Genomic DNA, 22,911 nt, shown 5'->3' with positions numbered 1-22,911 from the left:
GAGAATCTCCATGCTGAGCATGGAGCCCCACAGGGGCTCGATCTCACAACCCATGAGATCATGACCTGAGCCAAAACCAAGAATCAGCCACTTAAACAACTGAGCCCCCCAGGTGCCCTTCAATGGACTAGGAGTTTTGAGGCCTAAATAGGACTAAACAGTTTTAGGATAAGATATTTTCTTGAATCTCAAAAGAATAACTACAATAAATCATCAGGCTCCTAAAAATTCCTTTATCTTATTTAGCACTTATAACACTTTAAGATGTAAGTATTTTGTCCCCATTTGGAGAAGATAGTAAAATTTCTCAATTTGCACATCTAGTCAGAAGCATAATTGAGACTTGAACTCTGACCCATTTGACACTTTGCTACTGCTTTATCTCTTAGCTGACCTCTTATAAATTCAGTTCTTTGGTGAATTCCTAGGGAATGTACAGTTAACCTGAAGACTATTTTGAGTTAAGATAAAAATAATTTAAGGTTGCCTAACATATCTTCATTTTAATAACAGTCTTTAAGGCATTAACCTTAGAGAAGTGATTTGGTGGCCCAGAGGAAGGGCTTCTCATGGGCATGTTTGGGGGTAAGTGGGACTTCCTCTCAAAGCAGTGTGAGCAAAGAGTTCCTTGACCTTAAACAAATTGAGCTCTGCTCGGGGAATTGGTCAGAGAAGATAATCTCTACCTGAATGTGGAAATGGGCTTTAGAAACTTGGCTGACAAAACCTCCCTCTGTCAGTGATAAGTGCTTTGATTTTACTTAGTTTGTCTGTTCTTCCATTTCCTCAACTGTAAAATGAAGATGTTTGACAGGATAAGAGCACCTCAAACCTGCAAGCTCATCAGAACCAACTGGGGAGTCATCTTAAATATCCATACCTGTTTCCCTTTATTCTCTTACAGAAATCACACTCAAAGACTCCTTGCATCCAATTAACAGGTCTAACATAACTTCTGACTTTACCATGTTATGGTTAGACTCTGGGAGGTATCATCATCCTGGACATAATAGGGAAAATAAAATCAAACAAAGCATGTCAAAGTAAATGTGTAATATCATGACTTTTTTGATTAGACACCAAAACTAGATAAAAGGTGAACAAAAAAATCTATGTAATGTGAGAAATTTGGTTGACTTCATCTTTCATTTTATTTATTAAACAGAAGATATGAGTTGACATACTACTGTGATTTAAATGATCTCCAGTTAATTTTGTCCTCTTTTTCTTATAAAAGTTGGGATCGAACCGCTGATTGGGTTTTTTAAATTGAATTCAAAAGAAATATTTTAAAATTTAGACAATGATGTCTATATTGTGCACATGATATCAAATAGCATGTTTGATTAAAACTTTCATTTTTAACTAGTTGCTTCAGCAATATTTCTTTTCCATCTTTATTTTATTCTGTCAGTAGTGTTTTAAATCTCTTAATTACTGATACCATACATTTCATTCAGTATGTGAAACATTTGCCTCATGAGAAAAAATTCCCACCGTGGCCTGATCTCTCACCAGTTTTGTGCATCTGAAGAAAAATATTTCTAAAAGATTGAGATGAGCGACAACAGAGTAAATTTTCAAATGATATTGTTGACTGAGAGCATAATGGACAGTACCAAACTGTTTACAGATGTTACACTTGGCCCCTTTCCCAGTGCCAAATATTTGCATGAGAGATAAAGAGCATAATCTATTCACATATAATGACTTTCCTCTTCAAAATCTTTTGAGGTCGGTTACATTTTAATAACCATTTGCTCTTGAAAATTTATTTCTTTCTTCAAGACCATCTGCATCTGTATAGCTAGGCACCCATTCCTTCCTTGTCTTCAATACCAAATGTTCGCTTCTCTCCACAAAGTGCACGCTTGCTACACCGTCCAGTAGATTGTGTTCTTGCCGCAGTGAAGGAAAAGGAAACTCTAAGCGATGTAGCATATTGTGTTTTATTTTTTTCTACAGAGCATTTTATAACCATGTGGTGAAGTGAATAAGAGGACAGATTGTGATGCTAAATGATCTTTCTTCTTATTCTGGCTTCACCAATTGTGTGATCTTGAATGCATGACTTAACTTCTCTAAGCCCCTTTAACTCATCTTCAGAAAAAAAGTAACACTACAGGGGCACCTGGGTGGCTCAGTCAGTAAAGCGGCTGCCTTTGGCTCAGGTCATGATCCTGGGGTCCTGGGATTGAGCCCCGCGTCGGCTCTCCGCTCAGCGGAGAGCCTGCTTCTCCCTCTCCCTCTGCCTGCCACTCTGCCTACTTGTGCTCTCTCTCTCTCTATCTCTCTGTCAAATGAATAAATAAAATCTTTTTTTAAAAAAAGAAAAGAACACTACATATCTCCTTAGAGTTGTTAGGATGATTAAATGAGAAAATGTATAAAGATTAAATATTCAGTAGAAAGTAGATGTTGTATTTCTGCAGTGTCTCAGAAACACAAGAAATGCCAATGTGGGGGGAAAAGTGGCTGTCAACTCTAGTGGGGGATGGCAGCTAATTTATTTTCTGGGAATTAAAGAACTCATGCCATTAGTTTCAAAGACAGTGATTCGTGAGTTGAAGTATATTTCTACTGTAAAACCTCTGAAGGATTACATACAGGATAGGGATAGGAGGACATAGTTTTCCAGGTGCATCTCTTCTGTGAGGAGCTTAATATTCTTTAGTCCAGTAGTTCTCAAACCTATCTCATTATAAGAATCATCGGTGGATCTGTAAAAACAAACAGAAATACCAAACCAAAAAACAAACAAAAAATATGGTTGGGCCCAACCACAGACCTACTCTATCAGGAGGTCAATGGGTGGAGATATAGAAGCTGATTTTTTTAAGAGTTCTCCACTTATTTCTGAAGCACAGTAGGAAACTGTTGGGATTTTTAAATTCCCCTCCCCATATTCAGAGAGCCAGATACTAATTATTACCCTGATGACTCAGGGAAGTCATATTCTTGGTAATTTACTTGTGGAAATGGGAAAAAAAAAAAACCTGTTTTGGGTTTTTTAATAAAATAGCACTTTTATGAAGAAAGAAGAGCACTAATAAAAATGTGTCAGAAACTAATTAATTTTTAGCACTATTAACCTGGTATTTAAAATAGTATAATTGTCAGGATATTAACAGAAATACAAAGTTATCTGAAGGCAGCAGAAAAACAGAATTATGGAAGCAGAAAATTGAATATAATATAGAAGAAAATTTGAGAAAAATTTTCATAATATAAGGATTAAATTAAAATAATGAGACCAGGCAAAAGAGACAAAATGATACAGAAAATATATAAAAGGATCAATATATTCAATTTAAGAAAGATAGAAACAAATAATACAAACAAAAAAACAATAATCAAACATATGACTAAAGAGATGTTTTGAGTTGAAAAGATAACAGGTTTTTACCTCAAGTAAAAAAAGAATAAGATACCCATACCTTAGACATGTGGTGCAAACATTTTTAAAAATTTTAAGATTAAATAATTTTAAGAATCTAGACAGAAAAAAATAGGTTATCTACAACTTACAGAAACTGAGGCGATCTTAAAATTCCCCCAACACTAAATATCAGAACCAAATAAAATGATTTTATAGACCTTATGCTTGAATAATTTAACATACATTTCTTATGTAAAAACCACAGAAAAATCTCCTCAGATATATAAGAAAAAAAAAAATAAACCACCCATAAAAGTTTCTGGAAAACTTTCTTAAGAATATATTCCAGGAGGGGTGGCACAGTCAGTTGGACTTTTTACTCTTGGTTTCAGCTCAGGTCTGGTTTTGGGTTCATGGGATCCAGTCCCGTGTGGGTCTCTGCACTCAGTGCAGAGTCTGCTTGAGGCTCTTTCTCCTTTCCCTCTGCCTCTCTGCCCTGCTGTCTCTTTCTAAAATGAATGAATAAATCTTAAAAAAAAAAAAAAGAATATATTCCAGGGGTGCCTGGATGGCAATTAAGCCATCCCACTCATGATTTCAGCTCGGGTCATGATCTTGGGGTTGTGAGATCAAGTCCCTCCTCAGGCTCCTCGCTGAGTGTGGAGCCTGCTTAAGATTCTTTCTCTCCCTCTCCCTCTGCCCCTCCATCCCCACTCACTCTCTCTCTCTCTTCATCTCTCTCTCAAAAAAATTTATAGTAAACACTGTAATCATTAAGTAAAGAAAGTAAGACCGAATAATTATTGTAACTATAATGAAAAACTTGAGTGCAAATGCCATAAATAACTTTAAAACATTAACATTTCACAATATTTATGGAAATCTGTAATTCTTTATTAAACTTATAAAATTTTATAACCGGGTGTAGGAGGGGAAGAGAGTTCTCAAACTCCAAATTTCAAATCTTATAAAATCAAAAGTCATATCTTTTCTTTTCTGCTTTGATTTTATAAAGAAATATTTGTTGAGTTGATTTTAAAGACTTAAAAATAAACATTCACAGAATGTGACTGGAAGATAACAAACAAAACATCATATTATAAAAAGACCACAAGGAAATTAGAAAAGGGTTTACAAAACAAAAAGAAAATACTCCATTAAGATGACAGAAAAACAAACCTTGCCAATAACAATGAATAAAAGTTATTTAATCTCTTTCAATAAAAGACAAGGCAATCTGTTTAATGAATAAATTCATTTGTATGTTGCTTACAAGAGATACATAAACCAAAATGGTACAAACGGTTGACTGAATATTTGATAATGACTTAAAAGGTGAATATAAATTGATGTCAGACATGGTTATAAGAAAATCCAAGAAAGTAAAATTAGTGGCAAACAAACTAAAGAGACAAGAAGGCTCATAAATAAAATTTTGATAAAAGAATTCACAATGAAGACAAATAGTGATATGTGCAAGAATAAATCGACCTCCCTCCTGAAAAAGGTAGTGTTATAAATTAATATTGCTATTTATAATTTTGGGTCAAATGTTATCAAAAATTAGCAAAGATTTTGATTAATGTAGTGCTAATAGATTAAGAAATATCATTGATAGATTAAAAAGTAAATGCTGAACTCTACAAAATATATTTATATATGGTCATGAAACATACTGGAATTCTCAACAAATTCTAAATAATAAAAGTTTTTAGGTAATATTTGACCATTATATAGGCATATCCAAATTTAAAAGCAAAGTTGTAAAAATAAACATCCTATTGTCTCGATACATACTTAAATGTTTTTATACAACTGAGACAATAAAGGGCAAATAAATGCAATCTAATTTGATAAAAATAAGGATATTAATATCAAGATATCCAGGGTGCAACCAAAATTACATTCAGAATAATTGTGCAGACAGATGGGATTGTGTTGTTTAAAAAGACGACAATTAAGCATTCAGCCAAAAAAGTCTGAGCTTTTTAAAAATCTGTTTTAGGAGAAAATAACTAAATAAAAACCCCAGTGAGTTACTTAGAAAAAAGAAATAAAAAATAGAATTAATAAATGAGTCTGAGAACTAATTCTTGGGGAAAAGTAAAATAAAACATACTAACTAGATAAAATTTCATTTAAATTCTAGTCAAGAAATTAAAAACCAAGCAAATAATGTCAGAAATCAAAAAAGAGACCTAATAAAAACTGAATTCATAGTAAACGTCTTAATTCTCAGGGTTTTGTTTTGTTCATTGTATTTATTTATAACCTAGCATACACATAACCTAACACTTCATAGGTATAGCAGGATCTCATAAATATTTATGGAATGAATGAATATGGAAGATATTAAAAATTGTAGAGGACACTTTGCACTGTGTACTGCTGTGTACTCATTAACTCCAAGAAAAAGTTCCAGATTCAAAGAATTTTATGGTTAGTTTTTCAGCTTTTGAAGGTTAAATGTTTTTTTATTTGTCCTCGGATGTATAAAATATGGAAAACTTTCTAGTTTAATGAAAGTAGTAAAATACTAATACAATTGGACAAAAATAGAAAATAAAAAAGAAAAACTATCACAAACCTACACAAACACAAAAAGCAAAGCAGGCACACAAGTAAGAACAGCATCATTTATCTGCAATGTAAAAAACATTAATAAGGTGTTAGCAAACCTAATTAAAATATTAAAAGGATGGTTCACCATCTTAAAGTAGGGTTTCTTCCAAGGATGCAAACCTAACTTAATACAAGGCTGTATAGCCTGTGGTTATGAGCATGACCTCAAGATCCAAACAGCCTTGATTCAACTCCCTATTGTCTAACTTAGTCATGGTGTGACACTGAGCCTTAATTTCCTCATCTGTAAAATGGGAATAATAATAGTATTAATCTTAAAGAACCAGTTGGGAAAATTAAATGTTATATAAAATGCCGAGCATGGCATCTGGTGTATATCATTTTTACTATCATCATCATCATCATCATCATCATCATCATCATCATCACTATCAGTATTATTATATTTAATAATCTCAGGAGCCATCATTGTCCGATTTTTATTCCAGGGCAGTAACGTGTCCAACTGCTACAATGGTTGTTTTATAGTATTTTGATTAGCAACATGATTAAAGAAAATCAAAGGAGGGGAGGAATCATGTGTTTAATAAGTGAAAATATGTCTAATTCCAACATTCTCCTTTCCATGGGCCCAGGAAAGCTTTCCCTTGAGGTAGGTGTGTGTAACTCATTCATGGCCCATGCTTGAGTCTAGTCTGGGAAAAGTTGAAGCTCTGGAGGACATCCCTGCCTTTGGCCCTATGATCCACTACAGTCCTGATGTACTTACACTTCACGTGGGAAGATTGTGTCAGCTAATCTCTATGGCTGCTCAGTGGGAAAGCTGGAAATAAAGTCATGGATGAGCTATTTTCCAAAATCTAGTAGTAGACTCAGAGATGGCACTGTCCAGATGATTTTAACATGGGACTGTGTTTCCTAAGGAAACATGGCAAGTGGAGGTGGGAGATGCTAGCAAATGTCCCACTTTGTTTCCCAGGCACAGGGAAGGTCTATGGTTTTCTCTTTTAAGTCCTGTGCTTGCTTTTACTGTATAGAGTAAATTTGCCCCACCTCTTATTTTGAAACAGGAAATGAAGATCAAATTATCCTTTCCATTATTGTAAACAGTTGTGCAAATGAAAAGATTGTGTCTTCTTCTGGGAACCCCACAGCCCACCCAGGAATCCTATGAAGTGATCTATAATCTGATACAGTAAGAAAAAAATCTCCAACTTTGATTCATCATCACTGTGCTCACTGCTATATGACCGCCCAGTAGTGCCAGAATTTCACTGTCACCCAAAACTACACTGGAGTCACTGAAAGGCAGCAGCCGGGGCACTGGTGACCCATTCAAAAACAAGAGAATTAAGCTGATCTGGATGTCCAACAGAAGGATGCTGGTAAAATTTATGGGAGATATCTGAGAGTGGAAGAAAGCACTAAAAATAATTAAATAGGTGTTGGAAAGTTTACCATTCAAAAATATTATTTGTTGTCTGAAATTTTGCTGTATTATGTTCATGGGCCTAAAAAAAGCCATTCTACTCAAAAATTACTTTCAAACTTGAAGTTTTTACTTAAAGATAAAATTAAAAATATCTGTATACATTAAGGAAGGTTAAAAGGTTACATTGATTATATAAACTGTTAGGAATGGAATATTCTTGGCACATTTTCACATACTTTACTCAGTTGCTTAGCTGACTCTTGTCTCTAATACCATGTCTAGAACCAAAGGAACGTGTTTTTTAAAATATGGACTATTTTTATTTTTTCCATAAAATTGTCTAAAATATTTTTGAATTAAAATTCTATGTTAAAAAATGTGAAATCATTGACATTTTCACTAAACATTTCTTTGTGAAAGAGGTAAGAAAGTATCCTTTCTAAATGTGCTGTCCAAATAATTTCTGCTAGATGAAATATACTCTCAAATCCAATTTATTTTATACTGGGGTAAATATTTCAGCCCAAATATTTTCACAGGCACTGCCTTCTTGCTTCCATTTAGAGTAGTTTCCTTCAACAAATATTTTTATAAGACAACATTTGTCAAATAAGTTGTCTCTATTTATGATTCCCCTGAAAGTTTTACCAAATTTAGATGCTGCAAAATTGTAGGTTTTCTCAATTTTATTTCATTGCAATACAAGATATATATTTATTCAGTTAAGCATAGGAGATTTGTCAACTCATTCTTCCTGCAAATCAGATGTTTCCAAGATTTTATGCAATTTCAAAACTAAATTTTATACACCGTCTGTGATCTCATTCTCTAATTTGTTCAGCTTCCCATTGCTTTTGTAGAAAATGTCTTCCCCATTGGCAAGATAATGTCTTCAATAATTTCAATTTGCTAAAGGCTTCAATCTGAAGTCTTGCTTTTCTTGCGATACCATTTGTTGAATATTTGCTTAAAAATTTCCAGGTGATTTTGAAGAAAATGCAACCAAAATTTGGAGAAATCCTTTACAAAAACATTAGTATCTTTGTAGGCTGTTAGGGCTGATTAATAGAGTAGTTATTTAAAGACTTCACCATTGAAGTCTAGCTTCAAGAGGGAGAAGCTAGAGGGAGAGAAAGAGCATACTGCCAGCCTGAAAATTTTTTTATTCAATATTAGTTTCACCAGTATTAGTTATTCCAACTGTGTACTTATAAAAATATGTACAGATTTTGACAATTGTAGCTTCTATTTCAGTTGGTAGAATATTACAGTTTCGTTGGGTGAAATTATGAATTTTATGTACACTACAACCAATTCCAAATACATTTCTCCTTCACAGTTTCCTTAATTTAGTGAGAACATTGTTGCTACCATGCTGATGTGCTCTACAAAATTTTCTGTTCATATTATTGCCCCAAAACAAATGCTATAACCTCAGTGTTGCACTTTTGACATTCATAATGATATCAGATGTTTTACCTTTGAGAGAATAAATTCCAAAGCTTTACTTTGATTCCAGGAACCATATGGGGGGAAAACAAAAGAATGATTATTGGAATTACCGATTTTCAATTTGAAGCATCTGCTGATACCAAACTGATGTCCTTTAAACTTGAAAAGTTCTGCTGCTAATGAAGTCACAGCATTTGCTGCTGTCACTTCCAGCTTCGTGCAGGCACAAACACTTGGAATTGAAAATGGGCAGTGTTAACTCCAACCAACAGCCAATTGATCTAAGTGAAAACTCATGCTTCAGAGTCACACGTGAACACACCTTATGTGACTGCATATGTAAAATTGTCATTTGGTCTCAGTGTCCCTAACAATTTTGAGTTGATACTGCTGACTTCCCAGAAGATATTTTTTGTCCTTTACTTTTCATCTCTTCAGTGATATCACATGGGCTTTGTGATGAGTGGAAAATTTAATATGTTTTTTTAATTAAACATGCACTTTCATTTCTTGAGGTCATTGATGATAGAAGGATTTATTGCTAAATTCAAAGAGTATTACCAAACAATATGATGCATAGCTGTGGATTTACAATCGGTAGATGACATCATTGTAGCAAGAGCATTTAAGCCACTTGCTACACGTTTTAAACCTGAACTGCTCCGGGGGCTGGCTGAAGAACAGCATCTGATACATGTAATACTTCAACCACCATCAGGACCAAAGGAGTTAGCAGCTCAAACCTGAATGCCTGCACATTCTCCTTAGATCTAGAAAGGATGAAAAAATGAAAAGGATAAAGACAGAGGCTTTTGCTGGTCATCTGCCAGTGCATATGTCTTATACCTACTGCCAGTAAGACAATGACAGGTGCTGACAATAAACTAGCAGTCTAGCAGAGCTATCCTGACTTATTTTTATGCAACTATTAATAATAATACTTGAAAAAGTGAAAATACTTGGACATACGACAACTGAACAGGATCCTGGGACCAAAAGGTGCATCAGGGGTCTCCTTTGCGCCCTGGCGTGATCACCCTTCTGATTGCATGGCTTGTTTAGGGACCATTTACCGAGGGCAGGCCTTCTGGTTTTTCGGAGATGAAATAGTCACCAAAATAGGATCCCCACTCTCTGTGTTTGCCCACTTCGCATAGTTCAATTTTGCAAAACATGCTGTTTTCAAAGGACGTTCTCACAATGAACTCCTTTGAGTCAGATTTGATTCAGGAAGCACATCATCCCCTCTGCCACCAGTTTTTGAGGACCTTCCTACCCCTCGGCCCAAGGGCACCAAACACGGGAGAGCACAGGGTGCAGCACCTCTGCTTGTGTTGTTTTGAGAAAACCAGCCTTTCTCAGCATCGACGGGATAGGCCGTCGCCGTCAGCAGGCTTTCTCACTCAGCCTCTCCTCTTGATGCCGCTCAGCAGCTTGAGAGCAGCCAAAGCCACAGGAATGTCAGGGTGATTATTGGCCAATGTCAAACTTACTTTGGAGCAGAGGCCCTTTAAGTTCAGGAGACAGATTTACCTTTCTTATGGCCTTAATAGAATTAAGCAAATCAGCACTTCCTGCTGAAGGCGGGCTGCACCCCCACCAAACTAGCAGTGTCATTAAGGAACCACATGTGTTTAAAATAAAATTGTTTCTAACAGTAAGTCTCAAATACCTGCTCTCCTGGCATACTTGGTGATTTTTAAGATTCTGTCAAGCTGTGATGACTTTAACCTTATTCTTTGAAACACTCTCCTCTTCCCTCTTTTCCTCTATTCATCTATTAAATTGAATTTACTCTATTTTACTCTAATGAAAAGAGAAATAGAATATATTCAAAATATACTTGAGGCTCAAAATGGTGCCACTCTTTTTCTTCCTCATAAGACTTTTGCACCCCATTTCAATCAGCGGTCCCATTATGATTCCAGGTCCCAAATAGAAAACACTGGCTTTCTCACTGCTCTCGGTTCATATAAGTTGCCATTCTCCAGGTTTTGTCACATTTTCCTCAGAACTGACCCTTGTGTTTTCTATGTGCTCTTCATTCCCATGCTCTCTCTCCAATCCAACCCTTAAGAACCTCTCCTCTGTGAGAATGAACCCAAATTTCCACCTTTACTAGCCTAGCGTTGCAAGTGGGTAGAGCCAGAATGGCTGGTCAATGCCGGGTGTTATCTGCTCGGTACACTTGGTCAGATTTAACCTCTATGCCTTAGTTTTTCACCTGTAAAATGGGGCCAGTAATTGTTCTCAGAGAGGTGTTGTGAGGATTAAATGAGTTATACATAAAGCACTTAAGAGGTGATTAGCTATCTCCTCAATTTTAGGAAATCAAAGAAGGCAGAGATATCATCCATTTATAGTCAATGCAGAGAAGCTTTGAAAAATGCTTAAGGCAACTCTCTTAGCATAATACAGCCAAGGTTATTAGTTTGATTGATCCAAGACCAAAACAATGTTCTTGAAAGTGACATGAATTCCTTGTGTAGAAGAGATCATGGTCTTCACAAGAAAATCAATCCTCAGGGTTTGGGACATATGTTTGATTTCAGATGTGACCGAAAAAAACCATCCTTAGTCCAGAATGCACACCTTGTACAAAAATCGGAAGTTTTCTCTCTATTTCATTCAAGTAATTTATTCCGTAGTGATCAATGTTTTTTTGAACACGTCAACCATAAGTGTTCAAAATTATTTTGAAAAGGTGCTACTAAATATACATCTATCAGTTTTTTTCTTTACTTGCACATGTACAACAAATTTGATGGAAAAAAAACATCTTTTATATCTACTTTGTAAGTCACACATATTAAATCATAAACTTTTTTTAAAGATTTTATTTATTTGACAGAGAGATAGAGAGAACACAAGCAGGGGGAGCGGCAGGCAGAGGGAGAGGGAGAAACAGGCTCCCTGCTGAGCAGAGAACCCGACATGGGGCTCAATCCCAGGACCCTGGGATCATGACCTGAGCAGCCACTTAACCGACTGAGCCACTCAGGTGTCCCTAAATCATAATTTTTTTTTAAGAAACGTTATATGACTTTTTTGAACCAAAGTCTTTAATAGTAAATTTAGGATAATTAATCAGGACCTAAGTTAATCTCAAAGTGAAAGAATATAGATAAAAGTACCTTGTAACATCTCCAAATATGAGATATTAAATCACATAGTTGTGGTTTCATGTTTCAGGGTGTGTGTTGGGGAGAGGAGAAGAGCACTTGTTCATGGAAATTCAAACTACAATTGCTAGCCCCATTTATCTATACCCATTCTCCAAGTTAGAATCTCATCACCTTTAATGGGTAATAATAATTATCAATTATTAATCACCTATAGTTTTCCTAAATTGGGATAGGTGCTCAAAACATAATATTCCTAGACTCATATTGTTAGCCCTATAAATGTCTGTGGCTTTCTGGGGAGAGTAGTTAGGCTCACTCTGTTCTTGAGTTTGGCTAAAGTAAAGAGTAACTCTCTTTGCCCTTCCATTGTTCACATCAAAAAAGTCTGAAGAGGTGGTCCTGACAGAAGATAGACACACATCCCTGAGAAATTTCAATCAGTTCTTTACTCCATGTTACTAGCGACTGAACACAAATTTAAAATATTAAGATGAGAGGCTGAGGATGAATAATGCTTTGTCCCCTAGTCAAACTCAGCCCAGCTATGGTTGTTCTTGAGCATGGGCCTCACTGCCCAACCTTCTTCATTTCCCTTCCTTTCTGGACTGTAGCTCTTCTTCAACAGTTCTTATTCTTCCCTTCTACTCTGATATCTTATAAATCTTTACAGCTTCCTGAAATGAGTCATAGCATTTTTACCTCTCACCAGTTTCTTCTGCCAAATATTTGGAAAAGGAAACTAGGACTCTGAGAATGAAGGAGACCATGAAAGTCATCAGGATAGGCTTCTGCTTTAGTTTACATGTTTTTTTTTAAATTTTTAATTTAAATTCAATTTCATTAACAAATATTGTGTTATTAGTTTCAGTGATTCATCAGTTGCTTACAACACCCAGTGCTCATTATGTCAAGTGCCCTCCTTAATGCCCATCACCCAGTTACCCCATCACCTCCACTCCAGCAACCCTCAGTTTGCTCCCTATAGCTAAGTCTCTTATGCTTTGCTTTCCTCTCTGTTTTCCTCTTATTTTATTTTTCCTTCCCTTCCCCTACGTTCATCTGTTTTGTTTTTTAAATTCCTCATATGAGTGAAATCATATGGTGTTTGTCTTTCTTTAGCTGACTTATTTCACTTAGCATAATACCCTCTAGTTCCATCCATGTCATTGCAAATGGCAAGATTTCATTCTTTTTGATGGCTGAGTAATAAAGCCATAATCATTAATTACTACATGTTTTTACTTTCTTTTCTCTTTGTATATTTGTCTGTATGTCTGTTTCTTGTCTTAAAAAAAAGTTCAGGGTGCCTGGATGGCTCAGTTTGTTGAAGGTCCGACTCTTGATTTTAGTTCAGGTCATGATCTCAGGGTGAGACTGAGCACCGTGTGGGGCTCTGCACTGGGTGTGGAGCCTGCTTTAGATTCTCTCCCTCTCTCTCTCTTTCTGCCTCTCTCCGCTGCCCACGTGCTCTCTTTTATTGGCAGAAGATGAAAAAAGTTCATCTTCTGCCAATAGAATTCATTAGTTCTTCATAGAAGATCCACATCATCCTGAAAGCACAACTTTGGATCTTATTAAATAGTAAGAGTAACCATTTCTTCCCCAAACTGGAGTTTCATCAAACCTTCTCTTCTATTAATTTCTTTTTTTTAAAACTTCTTTTTAAAGATTTTATTTATTTATTTGACAGAGAGAGACACAGTGAGAGAGGGAACACAAGCAGGCGGAGAGGGAGAGGGAGAGGGAGAAGCAGGCTTCCCACGGAGCAGGGAGCCCGATGTGGGACTCGATTCCGGGACCCTGGGATCATGACCTGAGCCAAAAGCAGACACTTAATGACTGAGCCACCCAGGCACCCCTCTATTAATTTCTTTTAATGTGAATAATCACTATTTTGGATCTGGATTACTTCTTCCCAATCCCTGTTCATTTGTTTGTTTCCCCTTTCATTACATCAAAACAGAGTCCTGTTATGGAAAAATGCACCTGTAATCCTCACATTAACATTCCAAGCTAAGCACCTAGTCTTAAATATGAAGACCTGTTAAATTTATTAGAATTTCATGCTTGATCATTAGCAGAAGTAGAAATGATTTGACACAGTCAATAGAATGAACAAAGCTTTTAAACAGGAAGTAGCATCAAAATATATTCATAGGCAAAGCTTAAAACAGCTGAAATTCTAACAATATGCAGAAAAATTATGACCAGCAAAGCTAATACTGTTATTACAACAAACACCACAACCACCACAACCACCATGTGATTTGAGACCACCTCAGAGACCAAGGGATGCCTTTAGCCTAGAGTGACTAAAGAAAACCTCCCTTTCCTGATCATGCATGGATCCCTTACCATCTCATGGCCTGTTGCTTTGTTGTTCTCTAATCTCCTGCTTCCTGAACTGACCCCTGTTGCCAATCATCATAAGCTGATTTACAGAGGACAGTTCTCTTCTGAATATCAGACTGCCAGGTATTTTCAGAGAATTACTATTATAGAAAATTGTTGAGAAATAATAGTTAAAATTAAGTTATAGTTCTGCAAATAGAAAAACTAACTGGGGATTTCATTGAGCTAACTTGGCCTTACCAGGGATGTGGGTCGAGATAGAAATTGGGAGTCCATACTGATTTAAAACTTTATCGAAGTAGGGCTTCTATTGCAATTCTGGGTGTTTACCCAAAGAAAATGAAAACACTAATTCAAAAAGATATATGCACCCCTATATTCATTGCAGCATTATTTACAGTGGCCAAGGTTTGGAGGCAATTTCAGTGTTCATTGATAGATGAATGAATATAGATAGATAGATAGATAGATAGATAGATTAGATACATATACATACATACAATGGAACAATACTCAGCCATAAAAAAGAATGAAATCTTGTCATTTGTGACAACGTGGATAGACCCAGGGGTATTAGGCTAAGTGAAATAAGTCAGACAGTGAAAGACAAGTACCAGATGATTTCACTTGTATGTGAAATCTAAAAAAACAAAACAAATGAACTAACAAACAAAACCAGAAATAGAATAATAAAAACAGAGAACATTTGGTGGTTGCCAGAAGGGAGCGGGGTCAGGAAGATGGGCAAAATAGGTGAAGGGGATTAAGTGGTATAAACTTCCAGTTATAAAATAAATAAGTCACAGAGATGAAAAGTACAGCTTAGGGAATATAGTCAATAATATTGTAATAACAGTGTATGGTGACAGACGGCAACTACACTTACTGTGGTGAGCATTGCATAATGTATAGAATTGTTGGATCACTATGTTGTGCACCTGAAACTAATATAACATTATATGTCAACTACAACCCAATAATAAAATTTTTAAAATAAAAAAATAAAATAATACAAAAAATTCTTATGTGGACATCTAACATGTAAGTAATCAAAGGTAAATTTTGGATTTTATCTCTTAAGACAGTCTCCTATCTTTTAGGCTCTCAACAAAAAAAGTTACCAAATTCCTGTTAAATCATTTTCATTTTCATTAATACATGCATACATTCTTCAGTGAACATATTTAATTCATATGAAGTTAAATAATATAAGATCAAGCTATAAGACCATTCTTGGCAATTGCTATGGATAATTGCACCCTGTATTTCTTCCATCTGTGTGGCTTTTACAGGGACTTCACAAACTCAAGATGAGACAATTATGTTTAACTGTATTCTATTTTGGAGCTACTGCTTGGCAATTCTGCTGCAGCCTGAGGGAGACAGAAAGACCCTGAAGAAGTAGTAGGCATCTTGCCACATGGGGTCCTGTAGTAGGAGCCCGTGGCCTAGCAGAAGCATGTCTGGGCCTAGCCCCACAATGCCAAGATTTCCTATGACCCCAGATGTCCTCCAAATTAAGAACAGTTTCTCTGGTTTATGCACTACAATCACAAAAATTTTAATACATATTTGACAGCAGCCTAAAACAGCAACAGAGATTTGTGGAAAAGCCAAGATAGTCTGATCCAGAAGTCTTCTTTTCTTACTTGTATAAAAGGTCCCCTGCATTCTGAAATCACTGATTATATTCTTCTATCTTGAATACAATACCTTATTCTGGTTAAACACAAAATATTTTTAAACATTATTTTAAAGAATTTGCATTACTCAACTCTAGGAGTGTGAAATAGAAGACATTCAGAAGAGAAATTAAGTACTTTTCAATGGTTAGGTTCAAATCAGGTACTTTGGAAGATATGGTTCTGTGAAATCTTACCACTTGTTTAAATCCCAAAAGCCTGAAGATAAACAGATTGCTGAGGAGGGGAGGCAAGAGTGAGCCTTAAGCTCAAGGGTTATTCTAAGGTGAGAGTGGCCGAAGTCCAAAGGCAGGTACAAGGGTCAATTATCCATCAGAGGAAGAGAAAATCCTTGATCAGAAAAAGGAATATTTAGGAAAAGACAGGACAGACAAGTTTGGCAAAGAAATAGCTGCTAACCTTTCTTTTTTTGTTTTTGAAAGAACGTGAGAAATCACAATTCCATGAGAGAACATGAAGAAGAAAGACAAGTGCACTGTAAAAGATATTTAAAATAGAATTAGTTGATTCATGGGTTGCAAAAGTGATCATCTACCCACTCCTGTTTTTCTTGAATTCCCTACCCTGACAAAATATATACGAAAAATCTAACATACGTCAAATTTCAAAGTACTCCATTCTAAACATATTGATTTGTGTCTTCTTCAATTTCTTTCATGAGTGTTCTGTAGTTCCTAGAGTATAGATCCTCTACCCCTTTGGTTAGGTTTATTCCGAGGTATCTTACGGTTTTTGGTGCTATTGTAAATGGAATCGTTTCTCTAATTTCTCTTTGTACAGTTGCATTGTTAGTGTACAAGAAAGCAACTGATTTCTGTGCATTGATTTTGTATCCTGCCACATTACTGAATTGCTGTATGAGTTCTAGTAATTTGGGGGTGGAGTCTTTTGGGTTTTCCACATAAAGTATCATGTCTCTCTGCAAAAAGAGAGAGTTTGACTTCTTCTTTGCCAATGTGAACACCTTTTATTTCTTTTTGTTGTCTGATTGCTGTTGCTAGGACTTCTAGTACTGTGTTGAACAATAGTGGCAAGAGTGGGCATCCTTGACATGTTCCTGATCTTAAGGGAAAGACTCTCAGCTTTTCCCCATTGAGGATGATATTTGCTGTGGGTTTTTCATAGATGGATTTTATGAACTTGAGGAATGTTCCCTCTATCCCTATACTCTGAAGAGTTTTAATCAGGAAAAGATGCTGTATTTTGTCAAATGCTTTTTCTGCATCAATTGAGAGGACCATATGGTTCTTCTCTCTCCTCTTATTAATGTGTTCTATCACATTGATTGATTTGTGAATGTTGAACCACCCTTGCATCCCGGGGGTAAATTCCACTTGGTCGTGGTGGATGATCCTTTGAATGTATTGTTGGATCCTATTAGCTAGGTTTTTGTTGAGGATTTTGGAATCCATATTCATCAGGGATATTCGTCTGAAATTCTCCTTTTTGATGGGGTCTTTGCCTGGTTTGGGGATTAAGGTAATGCTGGCCTCATAGAATGAGTCTGGAAGCTTTCCTTCTGTTTCTATTTTTTGAAACAGCTTCAGTAGAATAGGTATTATTTCTTCTTTGAATGTTTGGTAGAATTCCCCAGGGAATCCATCAGGCCCTGGACTCTTGTTTTTTGGGAGATTTTTGATCACTGCTTCGATCTCGTTACTGGTTATTGGCCTATTCAGGTTGTCAATTTCTTCCTGTTTCAGTCTTGGCAGCTTATAGATTTCTAAGAAGGCAACCATTTCATCCAGATTGCTCAGTTTATTAGCATATAGTTGTTGATAATAATTTCTAATAATTGTTTCTATTTCCTTGGTGTTAGTTGTGATCTCTCCCCTTTCATTCATAATTTTATTAATTTGGGTCCTTTCTCTTTTCTTTTGGATAAGTCTGGCCAGCAGTTTATCAATCTTATTAATTCTTTCAAAGAACCAGCTTCTAGTTTCATTGATCTGATCTACTGTGTTTCTGGTTTCTAATTCATTGATCTCTGCTCTAATCTTAATTATTTCTCTTCTAATGCATGGCTTAGGCACCGTTTGTTGCTTTTTCTCTAGTTCTTTAAGGTGTAGAGTTAGTTGGTGAATTCGGGATTTTTCTATTTTTTTGAGTGAGGCTTGGATGGCTATGTATTTCCCCCTTAGGACCGCCTTTGCAATATCCCATAGGTTTTGGACTGATGTGTTTTCATTCTCATTGGTTTCCATGAATTGTTTAAGTTCTTCTTTGATTTCCTGGTTGACCCAAACATTCTTGAGCAGAGTGGTCTTTGGTTTCCAAGTGTTTGAATTTCTGCCAAATTTTTTCTTATGATTGAGTTCCAGTTTTAAAGCATCTGAGAATATGCAGGGAATAATCTCAAACTTTTGATATTGGTTGAGACCTGATTTGTGACCCAGTATGTGGTCATACTGGAGAAAGTTCCATGTGCGCTTGAGAAGAATGAGTATTCTGTTGTTTTAGGGTGGAATGTTCTGTATATATCTATTAGGTCCATCTGGTCCAGTGTGTCAAAGTTCTTACATCAACATGGATGGGACTGGAGGAGATTGTGCTAAGTGAAATAAGTCAAGCAGAGAAAATCAATTATCATATGGTTTCACTTATTTGTGGAACATAAGGAACAGCATGGAGGACATTAGGAGAAGGAAGGGAAAAATGAAGGGGGGGAAATTGGAGGGAGAGATGAACCATGAGAGATGATGGACTCTGAGAAACAAACACGATTTTAGAGGGGAGGGTGTGGGGGGATGGGTTAGCCCCGTGATGGGTATTAAGGAGGGCACGTACTGCATGGAGCACTGGGTGTTATATGAAAACAATGGATCGTGGATCACCACATCAAAAACTAATGATGTATTGTATGGTGACTAACATAACATAATAAAATTTAAAAAAAGAAAAAAGAAAAAAAGAAACATACTGATTGATCTTTTTCATTTTTGGAAGTTATCATTGCTAATTGCTGCAACACAGGTAGGCCATTAGCTAACTCACACCTAGACCCCAGAAACAGAGCAATCTGGCTAGACCAGAGAGAGGAAAGTCAAGCTGCCACCCATTGCCCTTGAAATACTAGAGGTTCAAGTCCTGTATCACTGACAAGAAGGGCTGGCAGGTACCCTTCTTTTACAAGATGCCCATGATCATTCCTTCCTTTCTCACCAGTATATCTATCTAAATGTTTTTAAACCTTCATACACTGATTGTTACAACTCAGTTTTGCCCATCTTATATTGACCCAGCTAACTCACTTCTCATTTACAAAATGTTGTTTTTCATCAACTACCTGATGAATAATGATTTTGGATCTAATTTTGTTAATTGCCTGGCAAAATGCATCAGGCCTCTGCCAAAGCAGTGGTGCATAATATTTGAGTGGGTTTTGAAGTAATACCAGGTCTTTGCTCAGAAAAGAATATCTGTGGCTCTTTCATGCAATGTTTAAAATTTTTTTTTAATTTTTACTGATATTTAATTTATATACAATAATATTCACCTCTTTAAAGTGTACAGTGCAATAGTAGTTTTTATATATGTACAGAATTTGGCAACCATTACCAGTATCTAATTTTAGAACATTTTTATCAACCCCAAACAGATAGCTTATACCTATAGTCACTCCCTATTTTCACGTTCTACTCTAAGTCCTACATAACCACTAATCTACTTTTTTTTCTTTATATACTTGTCTATTCTGGTCATTCCATATACACGGAGCCATATAATATGTGGTCATTTGTAACTGGCATTTTTCATCCCTGTTGTAGTATATCAGTACTTAATTTCTTTTTATTGACTAATAATATTCTATTGTCTGGATATAACATACTTTATTCATTAGTTGATGGAGATTTCCATTTTTTTTGTCTATTATGAATAATGTAGATATGAACATTTGTGTATAGATTTTTGTGTGGACATATGTTTTAATTTCTTTTGGGTAGCTCCCTAAGAGTGGAATTGATGGGTCTTATGGTAGCTCTTCGTGTAATATTTTGAGTAACCACCAAACTGTTTTTCAAGGTGGCTGCATCATTTTACATTTCCAATTGTATCAGGATTTTCAATTTCTCTACATCCTTATCAACACTTGTTAATATCTTTTTTTTTTCCATAGGCATTCTGGTGGGTATGAAGTGGTACCTCACCGGGCTTTTGCTTTGCATTGTATATTTGATTTGTATGACTGATGAAGTTTAGCAACTTTTAATTGCATATTGGAGATTTGTATACCTTCCTTGAAGAAAATCTATTCACATTCTTTGCTTTGTAAAAATTGGGTTGTTTGTCTTCTATTATTGAGTTGTAATGGTTCTCTATATATTCTGGGTACAGGTCCCTTATTAGATATATGATATGCAAATAGTTGCTTCCAACCTGTGGATTTTCCACTTTCTTCATAATATCTCTTAAAGCACAAAAGTTTTAATATCAATGAAGTGCATCAGTCCATCTTGTTTTTAATCAAATCATTGCCAAATCCAAGGTCACAATTCTGATTTTATCTGCTCCCTGTTAGAAAGGGAAAGGGACCCAGTTGTAAGGCCCTGGGAATGTATACCATGACCACACACACACACATCAATCCTTGAATAGCTTTAATAAGTGTCCTTAAGCATGTCCTGGCCTAGATTCTCCTCCCACTGACTTGCCACCCAAAAGTCCCAAGGCACAGTCGAGCAAGGCAAGACGAGATTAGTTAAAGTAAGCAATTATAAGAAAAGCCTTACAAAGAGGATGTCCAACAAAGTGATCCAGGGTGAATTTCAGGTGTGCAATGATAGAATGCTGCGATGGCAGGAAAATGATGCCGCCTTCCCACATTTATCTTAACAAGAAGATGTAAGAATAAAGGGCTTCTCTGCTTCCTGCAATTGGGCTTACAGAGAGGAGGACAATGGACTCTAGTAAGGTGATATATGTGGGATGACCTTATAGCAGTCACATAATTAATAATTATACAATATAAGCCTCTGGCAAAGAGTCCTAATTTTGAGAAGTAATTTCAACCTTCAGGAAAGCACTGATGACTTCACAGCTGCTCACTGGCCTCAGGACAGATGAATGGAAAGAGAAAGTGAAGGACATTGCAAAAATCCTTATTCGTCAAAGCTGGGGTATGTCACCAGTAACCAATGCCTTCTACCTCCCAAATCTCACATGAATGGCCCTCATCAACAGAACCTGAACTATATCCAGATTCCTTTTAGGTAAGAGATTCGGGAAATTCAGTTGCCAGGCTTCTAGGCCTTGTGATACAGGGTGACAGAAGCAGGGTAGAATGGATAATATTTGCCAAAGATAATATCCAGCATAGAAACGTTGGGAGGAATCATCATTATTGATATCAAATATGGAATATAAAGAACAAGTTAAAGTAGGTCTCGGAGACTGTAAAGGAAAAAAGAACAAAGAGAAACATATAAAGGACCATATAGTAGATGTGGATGGCAGAGCCTAATGATAGAGTATATACATATCGGGCATTGCTGAGGGGTGAGAAACAATATTGAAGAACATATACATTTCCAATTGTATAATAGAAGCAAATTTTCCTCATTTTCTTCATCTAAGTGTGTAGAATTGAAATTCATAAAATAAAAGAAATTCACTGCTAGATGAGTTCTAGCAAAATAGGATAATTTCAAGGATTATTTAAAAAAACAGCAATAAACATGCTCAAGAAGAATTTTAAAATATAGATTACTAAAGGCAAGAAATTTACACACTACAAATGAATGTGTAAATTTAGACTCTAAAAATTTCTACAGTTTTCATTATCTTGATATGAAAACAACTTGGCACATATAGTTAAAAGGTAGAGACCGTTGAAACTAGTTAATTTTAGTTTTGCCTGATGTATGTAGTTCCTTTAGGTTAAAGAGAAAATCATTTCTCTTTCAGGTACTATTTCTCCCTTTTCAAGGATTCTTTTTTTCCTCCTTTTCCTTCAAATGGTATGTAGGCCCAGGAAAAAGCATCCATGTCCTCACGACAGGACAGGTCAGAGAGCGGCTTCTAATCCACATCGACCCTCACTTGCTCCACTGAAAAGTAAGGTCTTCATTCTGTTGTTTTGTTTTTTACCTGATTGTTTGGTATATTGCATTGGCTTTACAGAGTAGCTGCTGTTTTCAACTGCTTTTTTTTTTTTAAATTTAAATTCAATTAGCCAACATATAGTACATCATTAGTTTCAGATTAGGGTATTGTGCAGACACCTGGAGCTGAAGTCTCTGACCCTGGTTTAGCCTCAGTTCAAGAGATCCCTGCATTATGCAACCTCCTGATCTAGAACTCAAGCCTTTTCTGGTCAGTTCTCTTAGCCCTGCTGTTTCTCCCCCCAGTCAAGAGTTCCCTAAATGCCAAACAAAGGCAATGGAAATCTGGATCTAGCTCAAGGATACCTGTCCAGATACTTCCCTCAGGTATCTTCACTATACTATTGACAGCACTCTTCTTTTAGGAAATGTTGATTTTTCTTTTAGGAAATGCTCAGAATTTTTCTGTTTTTCAGCTTTTTGGTCTATTCCTTCAAAAGGGAGACACTTTTTGCTGAGGAATTTCTTTTAAAGCCTTCCACCTATTTCTACTGTGCCACATTCCATGATTTGGTGAGACCTGACCCTAAAACAGGGGTAAGGAATGCAAAAGAAAAGAACAAATAGAAAAGTCTAATAATTCCTTGATTCTTATCAAAGCTTCCTCTTTTCTATTTGGTGGAACTTACCTTATGTCAAACCATGCTCCTTGCTGTATTTTGGTTTATAGTAAAACACAGCGACCAGGCTTCAAGGTTCACTCTGAAAGCTACAGGGAAAATTTTGGAATTTATTGAAAGTCAACAAAGCCTTCATTTGAACACTAGTGTCCCACTATAGACTC

The 22,911-nt window shown here is 36.0% G+C and overlaps 1 long non-coding RNA gene across 2 annotated transcripts in view; it reads right to left on the bottom strand.

The window, feature by feature from the left end:
- Positions 1-2,593: 2,593 nt before the first annotated feature.
- Positions 2,594-22,911, bottom strand: part of LOC113928051 — a 58,823-nt gene continuing 38,505 nt past the window's right edge. The window contains exons 4-5 of one of the 2 annotated variants that reach the window (XR_003521764.2): positions 22,757-22,836; positions 2,594-2,720 (exon numbers count right to left, since the gene is read on the bottom strand). This is a non-coding gene — a long non-coding RNA (uncharacterized LOC113928051). Of the gene's footprint in view, positions 2,721-9,425; positions 9,617-22,756; positions 22,837-22,911 lie in introns of those variants that run through there. The other variant, XR_003521763.1, reaches the window with a different exon arrangement.

Source organism: Zalophus californianus, chromosome 7, assembly GCF_009762305.2.
Source record: "Zalophus californianus isolate mZalCal1 chromosome 7, mZalCal1.pri.v2, whole genome shotgun sequence".
In the NCBI taxonomy this organism is placed as follows: Eukaryota; Metazoa; Chordata; class Mammalia; order Carnivora; family Otariidae; genus Zalophus; species Zalophus californianus.
Note: the sequence above shows the minus strand (reverse complement) of the source record. Positions and strands in the feature narration are given on the sequence as shown.